This window comes from Podarcis raffonei, chromosome 9 (assembly GCF_027172205.1).
Source record: "Podarcis raffonei isolate rPodRaf1 chromosome 9, rPodRaf1.pri, whole genome shotgun sequence".
Lineage (NCBI taxonomy): Eukaryota > Metazoa > Chordata > Lepidosauria > Squamata > Lacertidae > Podarcis > Podarcis raffonei.
In genome coordinates this window covers 46,800,561-46,818,892 of record NC_070610.1, presented here as the reverse complement: position 1 = coordinate 46,818,892, position 18,332 = coordinate 46,800,561, and positions in this window count along the sequence as shown.

The window sequence follows — 18,332 nt, the reverse complement described above, 5'->3', positions numbered from 1 at the left end:
TATAGATTAGCCCAATCAAAAGGAATCTGAATAAAAGAAAACAACTTTACACCAGTTTATAAATTACTGTGGTGCAGAACCCTCATTTTGGTACACATGCCCTTTTAATGGTTCATTTATTTTGCATATTTACTTGAAGCTCAAAAGAATATTCCAGAATGCATTAGCTTTCATTTTCTTACTTGAAGATATGTGGAGGAAAGCTTGGTTCTGTGGAAATACTATGGCCCTTATTATGTTGCCCTATGATTGACCTAAATAAACTGCTATAGTACTCACAGTACACACTTTATCATCAAGCATCACTTGTTGGAAGCAGTTCTTTTTTTAATACTCATAGGAAACTCTGCTATCAGCCTTTCAAATCTAGCCCTTATTTGTCCTTCTGTATATATCAGAATCCTATAATGGAGCTGTCATTTAGCGTTTATTTATCATTGTGTTCACTTTGACTGTTTCAATTAGCTTGAAAATGGTTTTGTTTTGCAGTGACTTATTTTTATTGCAGCGTTATCATCATGAAAAAACAACCGCACTGATACATTATAAAACAACATAGATCTAAATTGACACAGTTTTGCGGGGTGCAGGGAGAAAGCTACAATAAAAAGCTTTTTAAATATAAGAGAACCCAAATGTTTCTAACAAAATGTGGGTTAATCTCTGGCATATCATATGAAGCACAAAATCCGGCAAAAAAAAAAAAGGGCTGTGACCCTGTCTGGACCTAGCAACTGCAGTTCAACTCTTTCTCTCTTTTTTAACCTTGAGACTTGACTGTGATATATTCTAGATGGGGATGTTTTAATGGGATGGGCTACAAGGACATAACTAAATCTTCACTTAAATGAGCAACAACCCCACTGCCGCCTTATTGGCTCAAACCTATAAACTTTTCTACAGCTACATGAAGCCATTGGAAGTGGTCAATAGGAGCTTGGGGACAAAGTATCATCAGATTCAGAAGGCATACATTTCTATTTATCCATAAGAACCGAGTCCAAGGGGCTGGATATGAAATGGAATGTCTGCGTGAAGTATGGACCAGATGAGGGCCAATAAACTAAGTATGAACTCTGAGGAGATGGAGATAGTGTGGGTAGGTGGATCTCATATTCAGGAGTTGGGCAAGTTGCCTGTTCTGGATGGGGTTGCACTCCTTCTTAAAGAACAAGTTCAAATGCTCTTGGATCCATCTTTGTCGCTGGACCCTCAATGGTTGGAATGCCTTTTACCATTTCCAACTGGTACACTAACCAAAGTGTTCCTCTACAAGGATATTGGGCTGCAGTGATTCATGCATTGTTCATCTGAAGATTTGATGGTTGCAATGTGCTCTACCTTTGGGCCTGCATTGGGAGTTCCAGATGATGCAAAATGCTACAGCTGTACTGCTGACGAGTACAGACTACTGAGAGCACATAATTCCAGTGCTTAAAATCTTGCATACCCTGTCCACATGATGTTACCATTCTAGATTCAAGATTTTTTGTATTAATTTACAAGTCTCTTAAAAATGTGTCCTAGTTACACAGTGTGTCTAGTACGATCTCCTAGGCCACCTACACAAAGGTAAAAAGCTAAAGGGCCCCTGGACAGTTAAGTGTAGTTGAATTTGACTTTGGGGTGTGGCCTCATCTCTGCTTTCGGGCAGAGGGAGCCAATGTTTGTCTGCAGACAGCTTTCTGGGTCATGTGGCCAGCATGACTCAATCATTTTTGATGCAACAGAACACCGTGATGGAAGCTAGAGTGCCTGGAAATGCCATTTGCCTTCCCCTTTCAGCAGTGCCTATATATCTTTTTGCACTGGTATGCTTTCGAACTGCTAGGTTGGCAGGAGCTGGGACAGAGCAACAGGAGCTCATCCCGTTGTGCAGATTCAAACTGCTGACCTTGTGATCAGCAAGACCAAGAGGCTTGGTGGTTTAGATCACAGTGCCACTCATGTCTCACCACCACCTACACGACTGAATCAGTGCCCACAGACAAAGGTTTTAGCAGGAACAGAAGGGAATCCCTTTTATTCACTTCCCTGCAAACCAGCTTATAAACTCCTAGGCAAAAAAGGCATTTTGACAAGCTTCTTAAAAACAAAACAAAAAACCCTATAGGCACTTCTCTCATGTCCGCTATATTCAAAACAACTACCCACAAAACATTGGGGGTGCCGGGATAAGGGATTCCTTTTTCAGCCAGCCTCTAAACTTTAAAGAGTCTTCTTTTGCAAAAACTGCTGCAGCTATTATTCTGAAGTTTAGCAGGATTAATCCAATCAGATGGGGCTACCTACCTGCAAATTTCATTCAATTCTGCTAAAATTAAAAAGTTATATATAGTTCACTGGGGAGAAACCGTTTTTTAAAGAGGAAGGGAGGGGGGAGGGATATTTGCTTGTAATTTAGCAGGATGTATGCACCATGCAGGAGCTATTATGAATGCAAATTTTATCCACTAAATGCATTTTGAGGGAGAAAGAGAGAGAGACAGAGAATGTAGTTTTGTTTTTCACACTTGGACTTTCAGACTTGGATTCTGAGCTGAATCAGGCAGTCTCAAAGGTGCTTCAGATCAAAGTAGGCTGTTTCTAAATCAGCAAATAGGGATCCAAACCAACTCTTATGATCAGTGCAAAGCCTTTATACATATGCATTAGAGATATGGCCTATCAGCCAATTTCTTATGACACCTTCAAAAACAGTGTTTGCTCATTATAAACTAATGAACTTGTTTATAGCTTGTCTTCTGCAATAACTCTGAGGTATTTTTGTCTTTATCTATCAGTTGCTGGAGGTCAATAGCATTGTTGGAGTTCTTTTTCCTAATTACTTTTGCAAGTACTGAAGACCATCTATTTATTCCAAGAAGGGTCTCAGCTGGGTTCCAGTCTTTCCACAAACAATCTGTTTTCACAGAATCATTAGCTTGGAATAGACACTGTTCGTGTGGTACAGCAAAAAGGTGACTATTAACGTGTTAAGGTTTTTTTCCTGCAAAAAAACAACAGCAGCATGTATGCTAGTGTTTAAATAGCTTGATTTGGCCATGATAATAGCAGTCAAGCAAATTGTGTCCTATTAGCAATAAGTGATTTCACAAATAAGGAAAGCTGGATCAGAAAATCCCTGTGTACATGTGCTGAAGATCAAACACAAAGTCAATTTTGTAAGGCATTTTTACTCAGACTGACATTTTTTGGCAGTGAGGAATAGTGGGTAGAGTAGAATAATCAACGTATATTTGATTATCCATAGGGCCTATAATCCAATTAAATAAATAACCATGGTCAGCCAAGAAATATCATTTAGTTTCTACCTGCATACACAATACCTGAATAACAAGGGCATAGGCACTCTTATTAGCCCCTCCTCAAAATCAGGAAATTAAAGTCTACCAAAACAATGGCTCAATAATCTTCAAGAAGACATGTAAGGCCTTTTTCATTTATGCAAGTACTTGGTTGCTAGGAGTAAGCTAGGCATTCCTTTAGTGGTTAGGCTTTTGTTAAGTATTCTAATTACTTGTCTCTAATGTTGTAACTCATCCTGGACCTGCGGGTAAAAATCCAAATTTACAAGATATTAATTAGCATTGGCAATTATATATAAGTATTCAGCTGTATGCATAGTTCAATGTGACACCTGTCAGTTTCACTCTATCCTGGAACCGTAACTACCCATCAGGTCCTGTTCTTTAAAACTCTCAGAGCAGTTTCTTTCTGGTACAGATTTCAGGAGACAGCTTGAAATGTACACAATGTTAATCACAAAGTCTACAGAAAAGTGGGCATATATTTGGTGTGCTTTTAAGATGAGAATGGAGGCAGCAAAACCAATGCAGGCTTAAAATTATCAGATTGTTCTTGGCAAGCTTGAGTACTCTGGATTGTCTTGATTGTTTTTGAGTAGGCAATTTCTTAAAGGTGGAATGCAGTTCATAAAAGCGGAATAAAACGGAAAAGGATAGCCCACTCAAAAGGGAATAGCACCTTTTTTCAAACCCCACACTATTATCACACATCTATACTTCTGGAAACAATGATAGCAAAACAGAAATCCAGCAGAGCAATATTATATCTGTATACAGGTATGCAGAATTCCCTTTATACAAAGTTTTTTTTTAAAAAAAATAATGTTTCAATTTATCATGCAAGTTGCTAAATTTGTGGATAGAGCAGTACATACCCACTGGTGTTTTTAAGTATAACTAAGATTAAAGTTGAGGACGTGGGTGGCGCTGTGGTCTAAGCCACAGAGGGCCTGCTGATCAGAAGGTCGGCGGTTCAAATCCCCACAACGGGGTGAGCTCCCGTTGCTCGGTCCCTGCTCCTGCCAACCTAGCAGTTCGAAAGCACGTCAAAGTGCAAGTAGATAAACAGGTACTGCTCCGGCGGGAAGGTAAAAGGCGTTTCCGTGTGCTGCTCTGGTTCGCCAGAAGCGGCTTAGTCATGCAGGCCACATGACCTGGAAGCTGTCTGTGGACAAACGCTGGCTCCCTTGGCCTATAGAATGAGATGACTGCTGCAACCCCAGAGTCGTCCGCGACTGGACCTAATGGTCAGGGGTACCTTTACCTTTTTTAAGATTAACGTTAACCTCAGAGTAGTATTTAAGAAGGACAAAGGGGGGGATGTGTATCTTGGAGGATAACAAAAACTTTATAGCATCACAGAATCATGACAGGGGACCTGTAGGAGTGGTCTGAAAGAAATAACATTTTTTCTTCTTTAAGAAACACCCAACAGTCATAAAAAATAAGCTCCAACATATCAATAAAGAAAAATCAGTTTTCACTTAGCCCAAATTCTTGAAAAAATAGGCAAGACATTGCCAATCAGTGTAAGCTCACCACCACAATGACCAGTAGATCTCTCAGAGAGCATTCCCAAATTCAAGTACCATATCTGAAATGACCTATTTTCTTATCAAGCGGTCCAGTTGAATTCAAGAATCCTGTTCTGGCATTCAGCTTGATCATTCATGGTTAAAAGTGTGTAGTGAGCCAGAAGCATATGCATCAGCTTTTCCCCCAACATCCCCTACACACTGGGTACTCCCCCCCCCCAACTTTTGTGTGATTAATGCAAAAATCTGAAGTGGGCAGTGGGCTTTTAGCTTTCAGCTCAATAGATGTCTCAATGCCACCAGGAACCAAGGAGCCCCACACCTAGGATCTGCATACACAGTATAACTGCTTCTCTCCTTCCTAGTAAGTGACAGTGACTCTGTTGCTGGGAGGCCAGGGGCAGAGTGCTGCCACCTCTTCACCAACTGCTCCTGACTGTGTTGAGGGACTTCTATAACACACATGGTTCCAGATCACAAGGAAGCTTTTGGCGGCTCTCTCAGTGCAAAGGCGTGGAGTAGGTTAAATAATGTGTCCCTGATCCGTGCTCCACAGGAGCATTAACACCTGAAGAGGCTCTATGTGAGCTATAAAGACAGTAGCACTGTAGGTACATGCACAGAGGAACATCCATGTCAATCCCTCTCTCAATGATTGCTGTGCATTATGTGATTGGACAAGAGACAAAATTCAGTTTTGTTTGGTATCTTCTCTCCACTAGATCCATTCTCTCAACAGGGAGACAGAGAGAGACAGACACACACACACAGAGAGAGAGAGAGAGAGAGAGAGAGAGAGAGAGAGAGAGAGAGAGAGATGCAGTTCCTGTTCCCTATTGAGATTCAAAACCCTTTTTTTTGTCCCCAGATGTGTTTTGTTTTGGTGGAATTATGGTGACTGAATTTCAAAGTGACTCTCATTCATGCATACATCTGCCAAGCAGCCTCACAAAAAGACACAGACTTGTATACATGCAGCAATATTACAAGACGGAAGAAAACTCTGAGAATATTCTCCAAGAAAGCTAAGAGGAGTGTTTGCTGATCCGTCAATATTCCTAGTGCTTCAAGCCAAGCTAAGAGTGTTTGAGACGTGTGTGTGTGTGTGCACATCAGCACACACGCACAAGGGCTCAAATCAGTCATCATCACAAATCATGGTTTGTGTTAACCAATATAAATTAAGAGCCAAACTTTGGGGATTTAGCTCATAAATGTAAAGGCATCAGCCACTTGTCTTCTTTCGCTTTCTGTCTGTCCTGTACTTTTCTTTCTCTACAGACTCCTCTAGGTCTCTGAAGGCAGATAAACATACATAATTATGCTTAGTCAATTCAGATGTCACACAGTTAAACTTCATTAACATTGGTCTGGGTTTGGCAGGGGCAGACTGGTCTTTCAAATTTCAGGGGCCCCAAAATATGATGCCACCCCACCTCTTGCCTTCCATTTTCCTCAGTTCACTATGTCATGCTTGTAATGTCCTGCTGCACCCCGTAGGCTTGGTACCCAGTGCGGTGCAACCAGTTGTGCTGCCCTAAATTCACTGAGATGCAGTTTCCAATACTGTTGTCCCCTGCTCTGCAGCAGCAGTAACTAAAAATATAGTGCACAAATTGATAGCATCTCTGTTTAAATAAATACCGAATGAAAAACTGTTGGTATGTATTCATATTTACTTTCCAGAACTTTAGACACAATTATCATTCAGACCGCTTTTGATAAAAGATATGCAGTTATTCTTGACGCTTTGATTTTTTTCCCAAGGAGCTGTTCCTAGAAGTCATGCTTATGATAAAAGATCATAATGCAGGAAGAACAGAAACTCATAATTATTCAAAGTCAGGCAAAATTAATTGGCAGTGCCTTACTCATAAAAACTTGCAATTTAGGCTCCACCGCCAGCTCCATTTTTATTATGATTGATGGACCTGTTTTAGCAGCCTCCTGAATAACAACAAAAAATACTGTCTACTCCAGTGAGAAAAGCAGTCATAAATGCCTGGCCTGCATGAGACCAATTTTAGAGCATCTCAGATATTTATAATTCTTGTCCACTTGGATCATTTCATCATGTTCAGTGATAGATCTGGGATTCTAGGGCAGGTCAGCAGGACACAACTATGGGGAATTCCTTAGGTAAACTTGTTCATCTTACTCCAAGGTGGTACAATGTTATTTATACCTCCAGAGCAGAATTTCCTGCTGCAGAAGTGAATCACAACTGAAGGGGTTTGCTTGTTTGTTTGTTTTGTACTAGACTCCAACTTATACCAAAAATGTTCATTGTTAGGCAGGAGCCAAGCAAGTTTTGGCACCAGCTAAAATTTTACTTTGCTTAAGCAAGTCATGTAAACCTGAGTTGTATTTTAATTGATAATTTTATTTTATATAGTACATTTTAAAAACTGCATAGTACATTTTAAAAACTGCTGATTTTATTTTGAAAAGGTTTAGACTAACTTGTTTTTAACATCTGATTTTATAAGTAACTTTTGTGTGTATTTAAGGTATCGTGCTTAGAGGTTTCAATGTATCGTGCTTAGAGGTTTCAATATAAATCCTGTTAAATGAAAAATAAATGCAAAAAGTTATTCTGTCATGGCCGCTTCTAGTCTTGTGAAAGGAAGACATTCTAGATCAATAGACATACTTATAGAACACCAGTACATCACAGTGAAATCCCAAGGAACTACTTCCCTGTGTTCATCCTTCCAGAGGACAAGTAAATACTCCAGGCCACCCAAGCCCAGATTTCTACAGGCCCTTGGGCACAGGTGGAGTCCGTGGCCCCTCCCTTTCTGCCTCAAACCCTCTCAGCTCCACCCCTTTAAACTAAAACAGTTTTTAACCAATATGGCATCCCTACTGTCAAAGCAAAACACACATTATTATTTCACTACTGGCCTTTCTAAATTTTGTGTTTTGTGTCTAAGTTGGAGGCAATTTACTCTGCTATCCTATACAAACATACTCAAGAGTAAGACACATAGAACTCCCTGGGGATAACTTCTGAGCAGATATCTTTATAGGGTCACACTGTCAGAGACAGAACTTAAAGAGGCCCGGAACTCAGAGGAAAACAGAAAATGCACATATGAAAAGAAAAGCACAAAAATGAATTTTACCTTTTGTTCTGCAATTAGAAAAAAATAGCCTTATGGTTACCTGTGGAACATCCAAGGCTATGAAATTAGGTTACGCAGGCTTCCTTTACCCCCTCCGTTGTTTCAGCATGTCCAGAAAATAATTATACATCGTGAATATACTACCTAAATGTCATTCATTTCTTCTTGAACAGGCATATGTGAATTTTCATTCCTCCTACGTATCTTTGCTAATCTTAGTATTCTGATCCCCCAGGACATTTAAGTCATCTCTTTTCTCTCCCCCCACTGCCTTTATCAGGCTCTTCTGTTCCACTGGGAGAGAAACTATTCCAAGTTGCCAATCGTTTTGATCTCTAGGAGGATTAATCAGTAGTCTAAAAGAAATTAGATGACTATTGATGAGCACATCTCATAAAAGTGAGTGTCTATATAGAAAATGTAATTCTTTCGCCCTCTCCTGAGAAAACTTGCCATTGTTCAAGTACTGTCCTACACCTCCAATTGCTTTAAAACAGGACTCGGCTTCAAAGTTCAATGTTATAAATGGCAAGCAATGAAACCTCTGTGTGTGTTTAAATTAGCAGTTATATTACCTTGTGTGGTATATGAAATAGGGGGACAAAATGACAGATAGTTGCCTTGAATGTCACAAAAAGGTGGAATATAAACTTACTAAATAAATCACGCTCATAAACATACCAGGCCTTACTGACTGATTCACGGCTGTATCTATAGTGTTGGGTCACATCTGCAGCAAATATATGGTACATTCATAGGCCAACAAACCAAGTTTACTTGAAAAATATAAAAATGGCTCACAATGTTACATGGAAACTAGGAACATAAAGAGGGAGACAGAGCTTTAATGATACAGGTAGTATTCTACACAATAATTACACAAGTTCCTTCCCACTTGGCACTGATGTCAGACCAGGTGATGAATGTGCCCAGGCCTCTCTACCTGGCCTTTGGGTCTCTCCCCAGGATATCAGAAAACAAACCAATAAAGGAACTGAGCTCTTAAAGAAAAATATAGGAAGATCTACTGCTTCTGGGGCCCAACACATTCAATAGCATCTTCCTGTAGCTCTAGTGCAATTACCCTTGGTACACTGCTTCGGACTGGATTTCAATGCCCTGTTGTGCAAATCAGTTCATCATTTTGCATTGGTCACCAGATGCCACTTGCTGGGTTGGCTCGAGCCACCACACTAGCTTCCTGGCAGGTGGATCACTATGGCTTACCCAGACGGGAATGTGCAAGGCAGCAGGGAGGTTGGTGCAGTGCAAACACACCAGCAGAGCCAATCCAACACACTGACAGTGTGTTTGCACCATAGAGACTTCCCTGCCACTTCTTCCTATCCCTCCCAATAAGCAACCATGACTAACCTGCCAGGAAGCTAGCATAGTGGCCCTGTCCCACCTGGAGAACCACATATCATGGTCACAACACCAAGTGCTACTTGGTGATGAAAAAATTAAATTGTCAAAACAAGTTAGAAACTGTTCTGTTAATGATTCAGATACATACCATTTTCAACTTAACTCATAGCTTTGGAGTAATAACTCTGCAACAAAATGTTGCAGCGAAGCATTCCTGGTCAGGATTCCAGCCAGCCATACCTTTTCACAGGATACCCCATTCACCTTCTGATTTTTCATCTCCACCCCACCTCCTGCAGCCACCATTCAGCTTTCCATGCAAAATGTTCGTGCTCAGTTCCCATTGTACTATTTTTGGCACTGCCCCTTTGAGGGTCCTTTTCTAAAGTTTTTTGTTCCACTAAAAAGCTTGACACTCTTCAAGTCTGTTAACACCTCCCTTTTGTGCATTGATGGTGCTGTTTGGCTCCATAAGGATACATACTTGGAGAATGAATTTGCTATTAGTATACAGAATTGTTTTATATATTAGCATATAGGATTATCTTGTATATATTGCTTTAATTTTATGATAGTTTTCAATGACTGTGGTGCTGTAGAAAATTGAAAAAAATGGGGCAGATCACAAGGGAATCAGTAATTTAATTTTGCAGACTTAGTGATATACATAAATGAGAAATAAAATATGGATGAAATGATTCAGTACACAGTTGTGTGACATGCATCTGAATGTGCCAAAATGTTCAAGATCAATGAAGTTCTTTTCAACACATTTTTATGTGTGAGACCGCATATGTTTTCTGCCAAGCAAATTCCATATTTCAGTATTGTGACATGTACACTAAGTACTATTTTGAATGAAGAGAAACTACATTTTAATGTAAATTCTATATACAAACAAAACTGGTATATGACACAGCAGCCAACATCTTTTCTAATCATTTACTTGCTTGCATAACAAGGATCTGGAATGTTCTGCAAGGAAACTTATTTGCACTAAACAATATTTTTATACCTTTCCACAGCTTTCTGGGATTAAAATCTTTATTGATTTGGTGAAGAAATTGCTTCCATGCTTCTGCTAAGATTACACTGATGTTGCACCTCAACAGTGATTATTGCTAGGAGGGGCTTTTTGCAAAATCCTTCAATCCCTATACCCCTGCTCCAGTATGATGAATTTTCAGTGTCACACATGTTTATTTAGTCATTCATTCAACTTACTTATATGCTGCTCTTCAAAATGCCCTCTTTTCACGGACACTTACAACACATACATTTTTAAAAGCATACAAAATAACAAAAAATACAGTAATAATAGCAACAGTATCTTATTAAAGTGCCTAGATGTTTTACTACAACAAGCAATATATAAATCTTGTTAAATAATAAATACATAAAAAATAAATAACTTTCATCTGTTGTCTGGAATGAGGGGGCTCACTGTTTCTCTCAGGACAGAATTCCACAATCATGGGGCCACCACAGAAAAGTCCTCATCCCTTGTGGCCAAAAGTGACCTTAGCACAACCCCCCAATCTTTCTCCCTTTAAGCTAATCCTGACCCAAACACGCTGCAAAGAAAACTTCCAGCAAAACCATAGGATGGTTTGGGCTCCCCAATCACCCAGAAGCCACTAACCTCTTTCTGCTATTCTTCACTACCTCCTATATTTTGCAAAGGTGGCAGCAACGTTCTATCTTCTTTGTGACTGTTGGTAGACAGATGCCAACCCTCTCTGTGATGGTGTTATGATGTAGAATTGGGCAACCAAGCCTTTGGGTAAAGAAAACAGACTCCACTGGGTGGCTGCTGAGAGGCATACTGCTGCTACGACCTGTGGTATGTTTCACTAGACTTCCAGTTTTGCACCCATCCTGAAATAGTCTCTGAATTCAAGAAATGTGATCATCTTAATAGATGGTCCTGGTTGCAGGCAGACCCTCAACCTGGTTCCCCCCACCCTTACGCCGGGGTGGCACCACAATCACCTAGGGCTATTGCCCAATCATTTTGAAGGGTGATTGTGGGGGAAAGTATAAAAGTGGCAGCGCAATGTGTGCCAGGCTCCTGTTTCGCGCTGCCGAACACCCACCCACCCTCCCTTTAATTTAAGTGTCCTTTAGCCTTGCTTTGGACTTCGGTTGGTTGCCCGTCTTGAGTCGGGAACTGGGTAGGAATTTTTTTCATTTGGCAAATTGGCACGGGCCACTTGGTTTTTGCCTACCTCTTAGCAATCATCACAATCTTGTAAGGTTTGGCGGTTAGGCATTGGCTTATTGTTGAATGGGGGAGGGGAGGTCAGCCATCACCTGCACCTCCAGTTTCATGGGTATTCTGTTAAAGGAATCCGGGGCCTGGATCCTGTCCGAAGTCTGCTTGAGGGGCTACCAGGGTAGATGCAGGCGGGTTCCCCTGAAGCAGTTTCCTTTTGGGTGGTTTACCCTTACTGACTTCCTGCAAAGCGGGAAGGAGTCAGATATAGTCTTGCCAATGCCTAAGCCAATACCGCTCTCATTCCTGTAATCAATAATGTTGTGGACAAAATTTTGCTCAAAAACCTTAAACAAAATATCCGTGTCTGTGTGAATTTTATTATTCTAATGGGGGGTCGGCTGGGGGGTGTTGCCATGTAACACATGACTTGGGGAGGGAAAACTCAGAGCCTGCTCTCCACTGAGGCATCTGGTACCAACTACATTGTGGTGAAAAACAGGTGTGCAAGAGAGACAGGCATTAGACTAACCTTCCACAGGGCTATCTACCACCAAATGCATTATGGAAAAGCTCCTGATGGCTTGACATGTTTTGATGTGGTTTTCTTCTGAATTCATTAAGGTATTTTATGTTACCTGTAGACTGGCTTGGAAGGATTTGCATCCTAAAAAATGGGAGGGAAACTATATATATGCTCAAATGTCACTCACCTGATGCTATGTGACATCAGGTTTGGAACAGGTAAAGTCACAGCTGTCAGGGAACAATTGGGAACTACAAAGTGTTCCTTTGCAGCAGGGATTGCATTTGGTGCTGTTTAAATTTGGCACTGAATGCAAGCCATGCTGGGATTGGTTCCACTTGGGAGCTCCTGATCAGAGCTTGCGAGCAGAACCAATCCCCGTTGAAAGCAGCTGAATGAAACCCGCTGCTAAGGAGCAATTGGGTGCACAATCTGAGCCTAATTGTTCCTTGCATTTGTTGCTGTCTATATTTGGTGCCAAACGCATGCCCCACAGGGCTTCCTTCGACTTGGGAATTCCTGATAATGAGATCCCAAGTGAAGCTGATCCCTGTCAAAAGCAGCGGGGCTTGCTTAAGATTCTAATATATCATAATAGCAACTTTTTTAATAAAAAAGGTCAAATATAAAAAGTGGAGAAGCTGTGGAAGATTTAATTCATGGACATAGCTAAACATTATTAGAGGATCAAAGCTAGGCCATTTGCTGTTGTTTTGGTAGCCCACCCAACCACCACCCCTGTTTCGAAACTAGTTTCAGGACTTACTATTAATTTTTGGTCAGACACATAAGGCAGGACCTCACATGAGAATTTGTCATTAGAATTGATCAGGCACTGCCAAATGCATTCAGTGAGGAAGGAACAGAATCATACCTGCTTGCCATGCCCTATTGCCAGTGTGCCTGGTTCCACATCCCCAACAGCTGGACATTTTGCATTACCATTCCCTCCAACATTTCTCCGATGAGAATAGGGATGTCTTATTCCATCATAATCATCATCACTTTACTATTTATATCCCACCCATCTGACTGGGCTGCCAACATTTCTCCAATGAAATTAGGGACTTCCTAAGAAAAAGTGGGACATTCCGGGATCAAATAAAAAACCAGGACGGCTTTTGTAAATCTGGGACTGGAAAATAGGGACACTTGGAGGGTCTGCACTGCAGTACTGTAAAAGAGAGCCTCTGTGCATATAAATGTATGCTCCATGTGAGTGGGAATTCTGATTGGCCAGTGAGCACTTCAGTATTCGGTTGTGGAGTTAGTGGGCTTGATCACACTCTGTATTCACGTGTTCACTGAATGCATGGGAGATAGATGTCTTGCAAACAGAATGGATGTTTCTCCCAACTGTATGATTACAGTTAGTAGCTTGCTATTATCATTGACTCTTCTATTTCTTTTGATTTGCATGCTCCCCTTCTTATCAATGTTTTCCACTGTCTGAAACCTAATCTGCTGAAGCTCTGGAGTAGTACTTACTATTTCCACTTTAAATTTTTTGGTTGCTATGCTCAGATTCAAGCCCTTCTCTTGCAGCTCTCCTCCTTGACTCTGTCGGGGGCTAATTTAAACATTACGGCCCCCACATAGAAATGGTTGAGATGTCTCTAGTGGCAGTAGCACATGTGATGAGCATAACGTTTAAAAGCTTTGCTGTGCAATGCCTGCACACCAGCTTTGAATATCTCTGGTAGCGGCAGCACTGCTTTACAGATGCTGCAAGCTATTAGGGCAAGGAACTTTTAAATGTCATTTCTACAGTATGTAGCATCCCAGGAGGAATTGCCTATTTTTTGTACCCAGAATAGGAGCCAGTAAACCAGAATGTTTAAAAGGAGCCACAGATAGTGTAGGACTCTGGGCTTAAGGCTGACCGTTTCAGAACAATGAATATATTTAATTAACTGAATTTAAAGAAGTACTGGCATAAATTCAAAGCAGGACAACACTGGATTCAAAGGGGACCTTATATAATGTTTTGCCGGGGACTTGATATGTGACATCGGGCACATGCCTTAACCTCAGTGATAGAGGTATGAACTGAAGCAAACAGGTGCTTTGTGAGGCTGGAATTAATATTTGAAAAGCACTTTGATTTATTCCCACATGAAAGGAGCTACAGAAGTGCAAAGCAGCATTTAAATATGCATGGCATATTGAATTTAGGAAAAACAGGGTCTGGGCACAAAGAAGAAGAGCTTTGCTTCTATCCCAATCAAAGCTCTCATTTTCTCTGGATAATGCCACAATGTAAAGCCAGAGCACCCTCACTCAATATGCCCACCACCATGCTGCCCCAAATGCTTCAGAGCACTATTAGAACAATACAGAGCACTAATGGAAACTATTTGCTATTTTTACTTTCAGCCCTTGACAATAAAAGGGTTGATTAAGTATATTAGCGCAGGCAGTATGAGCTGCTAAGCATAATTGTCTTTTATTTATTATTACTGTTAATGTTGTTGTTGTTGTTTAGTCGTTTAGTCGTGTCCGACTCTTCGTGACCCCATGGACCAGAGCACGCCAGGCACTCCTGTCTTCCACTGCCTTCCGCAGTTTGGTCAAACTCATGCTGGTAGCTTCGAGAACACTATCCAACCATCTTGTCCTCTGTCATCCCCTTCTCCTTGTGCCCTCCATCTTTCCCAACATCAGGGTCTTTTCCAGGGAGTCTTCTCTTCTCATGAGGTGGCCAAAGTATTGGAGCCTCAGCTTCACTGTCCTTCCAGTGAGCACTCAGGGCTGATTTCCTTAAGAATGGATAGGTTTGATCTTCTTGGAGTCCATGGGACTCTCAAGAGTCTCCTCCAGCACCGTAATTCAAAAGCATCAATTCTTCGGCGATCAGCCTTCTTTATGATCCAGCTTTCACTTCCATACATCACTACTGGGAAAACCATAGCTTTTACTATACGGACCTTTGTTGGCAAAGTGATGTCTCTACTTTTTGAGATGCTGTCTAAGTTTGTCATTGCTTTTCTCCCAAGAATACAAACATACATATGTCATATATCACAGTATTTATATCTCCTACAAATAATGTGCAAAGCACTGCAAAATTTATAATTTAAAAATCTCCTTCCAAAAAAAAAAACCACCACAAAAAAACCACAAAACAGACTGCAACCCAAATTTTTAAAATATGGAAAGCAGAAGACTTACAGAGCAAGAGTAGGAAGTCAGTAGAAATTATGCCAATTTAGGTTAAGCCAAGATACGTTACCCCTATTCTAATAACTGTTGAGGTGGGGGGCTACTGTTGGCTGAGTTGGTCTGAGCCTGGTAAAGGGAAGCAAGCCTTTAAAATAGTTCTTTTTTACTTATTTCTTTATTTAATAACATTTATACACTGCTTGTTTGTAAAAACAACAACACTTGAAGCAGTTTACAAAAGATAAAACATTAAAATCAAGGAAAAAATACAACTCTACTTTAAAACACACAAAAGTTAAAATACAAAAAAAGATTAAAATTCCCTCAACTTTCTAAGCATCTGAGTAGCCTTGTCTAAACAGGAATGCTTTTAACAGGAGTCGAAAGGAGTACAGTGAAGTCACCTGCTTGATCTCAATAGGCAGGAAGTTTGACTTCCACTACCTTTTTCACTGATGTAAGTTCCTCGAGGTTCCCAGTTCACATAACTGAGCTGAAAGAGGTTTGGAGTAGGTTAAAGTCTCTCCTTTCCACATCCCACCCCTTTGGGTTTTGGTTTTTGTTTGTTTTTACTGCTAGCTTAAGTTCCATCAGAGAGACGCAGGTGGCTCTGTGGTCTAAACCACTGAGCCTCTTGGGTTTGCCGATCAGGAGATTGGCAGTTCGAATCCCCGCAATGGGGTGAGCTCCTGTTGCTCAGTCCCAGCTCCTGTCAACCTAGCAGTTTGAAAGCACACCAAAAAGTGCAAGTAGATAAATAGGTACCACTCTGGTGGGAAGGTAAACAGCATTTCTGTGCACACCAGAAGCGGCTTAGTCCTGCTGGCCACATGACCCAGAAAAACTGTCTGCGGACAAACGCCGTCTCCCTCGGCCTCTAAAGCGAGATGAGTGCTGCAACCCCAGCGTCGTCTGTGACTGGACTTAACTGTCAGGGGTCCTTTACCTTTAAGTTCCACCAGCAGATTCACCAGATTCTCAGCCCAGTTGGATTGAGAGAGGTACATAGGGCTGCTTCTGAAGAGGGTGGTTGTGGAATGACCACGAGTATTCCTGAAAGAGACTGATCATCTGAAAATGCTACAGGCTGAGTTTCAGAAATTAATCAGGCTTGGTAGGCGTGACAAATGGCCTTTATCACAAAAGAGATGAGGGAGTGTGGCCCTGTTACTTCTGCTCAATCTCTTGGCAGCTTTTGATACCATTTCTAATACAGAATGAGATGGAGCTATCAGACCCTCTCTGGAGAGGCAATTCCACAATTTGGGAACCACTGAAGAAAACAGGGAGGAATCCTATCCATAGTAACCACCCACCTAATATCAGATCAGATCATAGATGATCTAAACTAGTGGCAGCTTCAGGTGGGTTTAATTTACCAGGAACCCAAAGCACCAACAAACTACAATTCCCAAAGATCTTTGCATGGAAAACTTCCTGTTGATAAGGCTGTGGAGTAGCCTTCCATGTCACTATTGCAGAAAGGTAAGTTTTGAGAAAGGGGTTACTGGAGGTTATTAGCAGGAGGACATTAAGCATGAGCTGGACAGTTGTTTGCTTCTTTGTTTGTTTTAAAGGCCCCCGCTTTTTCCAAGAATCCTCTGAAAAGTACTGGAACCTCAAAAACAAGAAGCCTGCTGCTCCAAGATGTGATAAAGAAAGTTCACAAACTCAAGTCTTAAATCAGTAGAGTCCTCTTTATTATCCTGTGGGGTGAATATGACATACGACATAAAATAATCATAACCCTCAGTTGTTTGGAGTCCCAACAGTGCTCCCATAATGGATCTCTTTTGCTTGCCCATAAAGTCCCTGCTCCTGACTTTTTTCTTCAGATGATTATTTCTTCAAAATGAAATCTGCATTTTAAGATTCTTATTTTATGTTGGTGCTGTCAAAAAGACAAGTAGAAGAAAGCAAAGTGGAGGAGGTTGATATGGAGGGCATAAGAAAAAAAACAATTTTGGCTGCTAGGCAAACTTTTCCTGAACTTTTCTTCTTCAGATGTCTGAGACATTTTGCCGACTTTTTGTTCCTAGTACATCTTGCCGTGAGTTGGGAGTCCTGCTAATCATGCAGTTGGAATTCAGCCTGCAGAAACTTCTCACAGCTAGTAGAATTCATCCTTTGACCTTCCTCTGTCTTCCACTGATGCAAAGGACAAGGCTGATTTTCATTGGCGAAGGCAGCAGAAGTATTTAAGTGCAAATTATTTTATCCCAGCACATCTCACCAACTTTTACCAAAAAAATGTAGGGTTATCTTGAGAACAGCCATCTAGCTATGCTTGTTTAATACTCCTGCACCATTTTCACATCACTTCATAGATTGTATAAAACTCAGCCAGCAGTGCTCTATAATAATATGAAAAGAAAATCAGGCTTGCTGCATTGGGAGTAGAAGAGAGAAATGGAGACTGATTGCAAATCGAATATATTCTTCCCCCATTCAATCTATTTCGGTTAGAATTAAGCACCTCTGAAAAATAATTATGACCATGTAGGGAAAATAGCTGGCAGTGTGGTGGTGGTGGAATTAAAGTCACAGCAGTATGTGATAACAATCTATTCCAGAGCTTTATCCATTTCTGTTCTTCTTACAATAGGGGTATTTTAAAGAAGATTTGAAATGTCACCAATACCCATGAACTATTTCTTTCCCAATCATTCACTCTATGGCTCCTGTGGCTAAATGACTTCATCTCTGAGAGCGAGATAAACTTTAAGTTGATTGCAACCATAAATGTGTCAAAAATCAATAGGTATTCAAGATCATTAAATATCGTGTACAGAGATCTTTACTAGAATTTGAGATGCTCTGCAAATATTGACAAAGTGTCATCCTAGGTGTTTTAAATATCCCAATCACAGAATGTTCACTTGATAAAAAGAAACAGACTGAAAGTGAAGGACCAGCTGTGTAAATACCATATTTGCATTTCTGGGCCAAGGCCATGAGATACCAGCATTTTACATCTGCCCCAACTATTCCAGAATTTTAATTAATACCATGCATATCTGACTGTCATTCCAACAAAACTAAAAGATATTTGAAAAGATCAAACACTGGTCAGTGTTAAAATAATTAGTT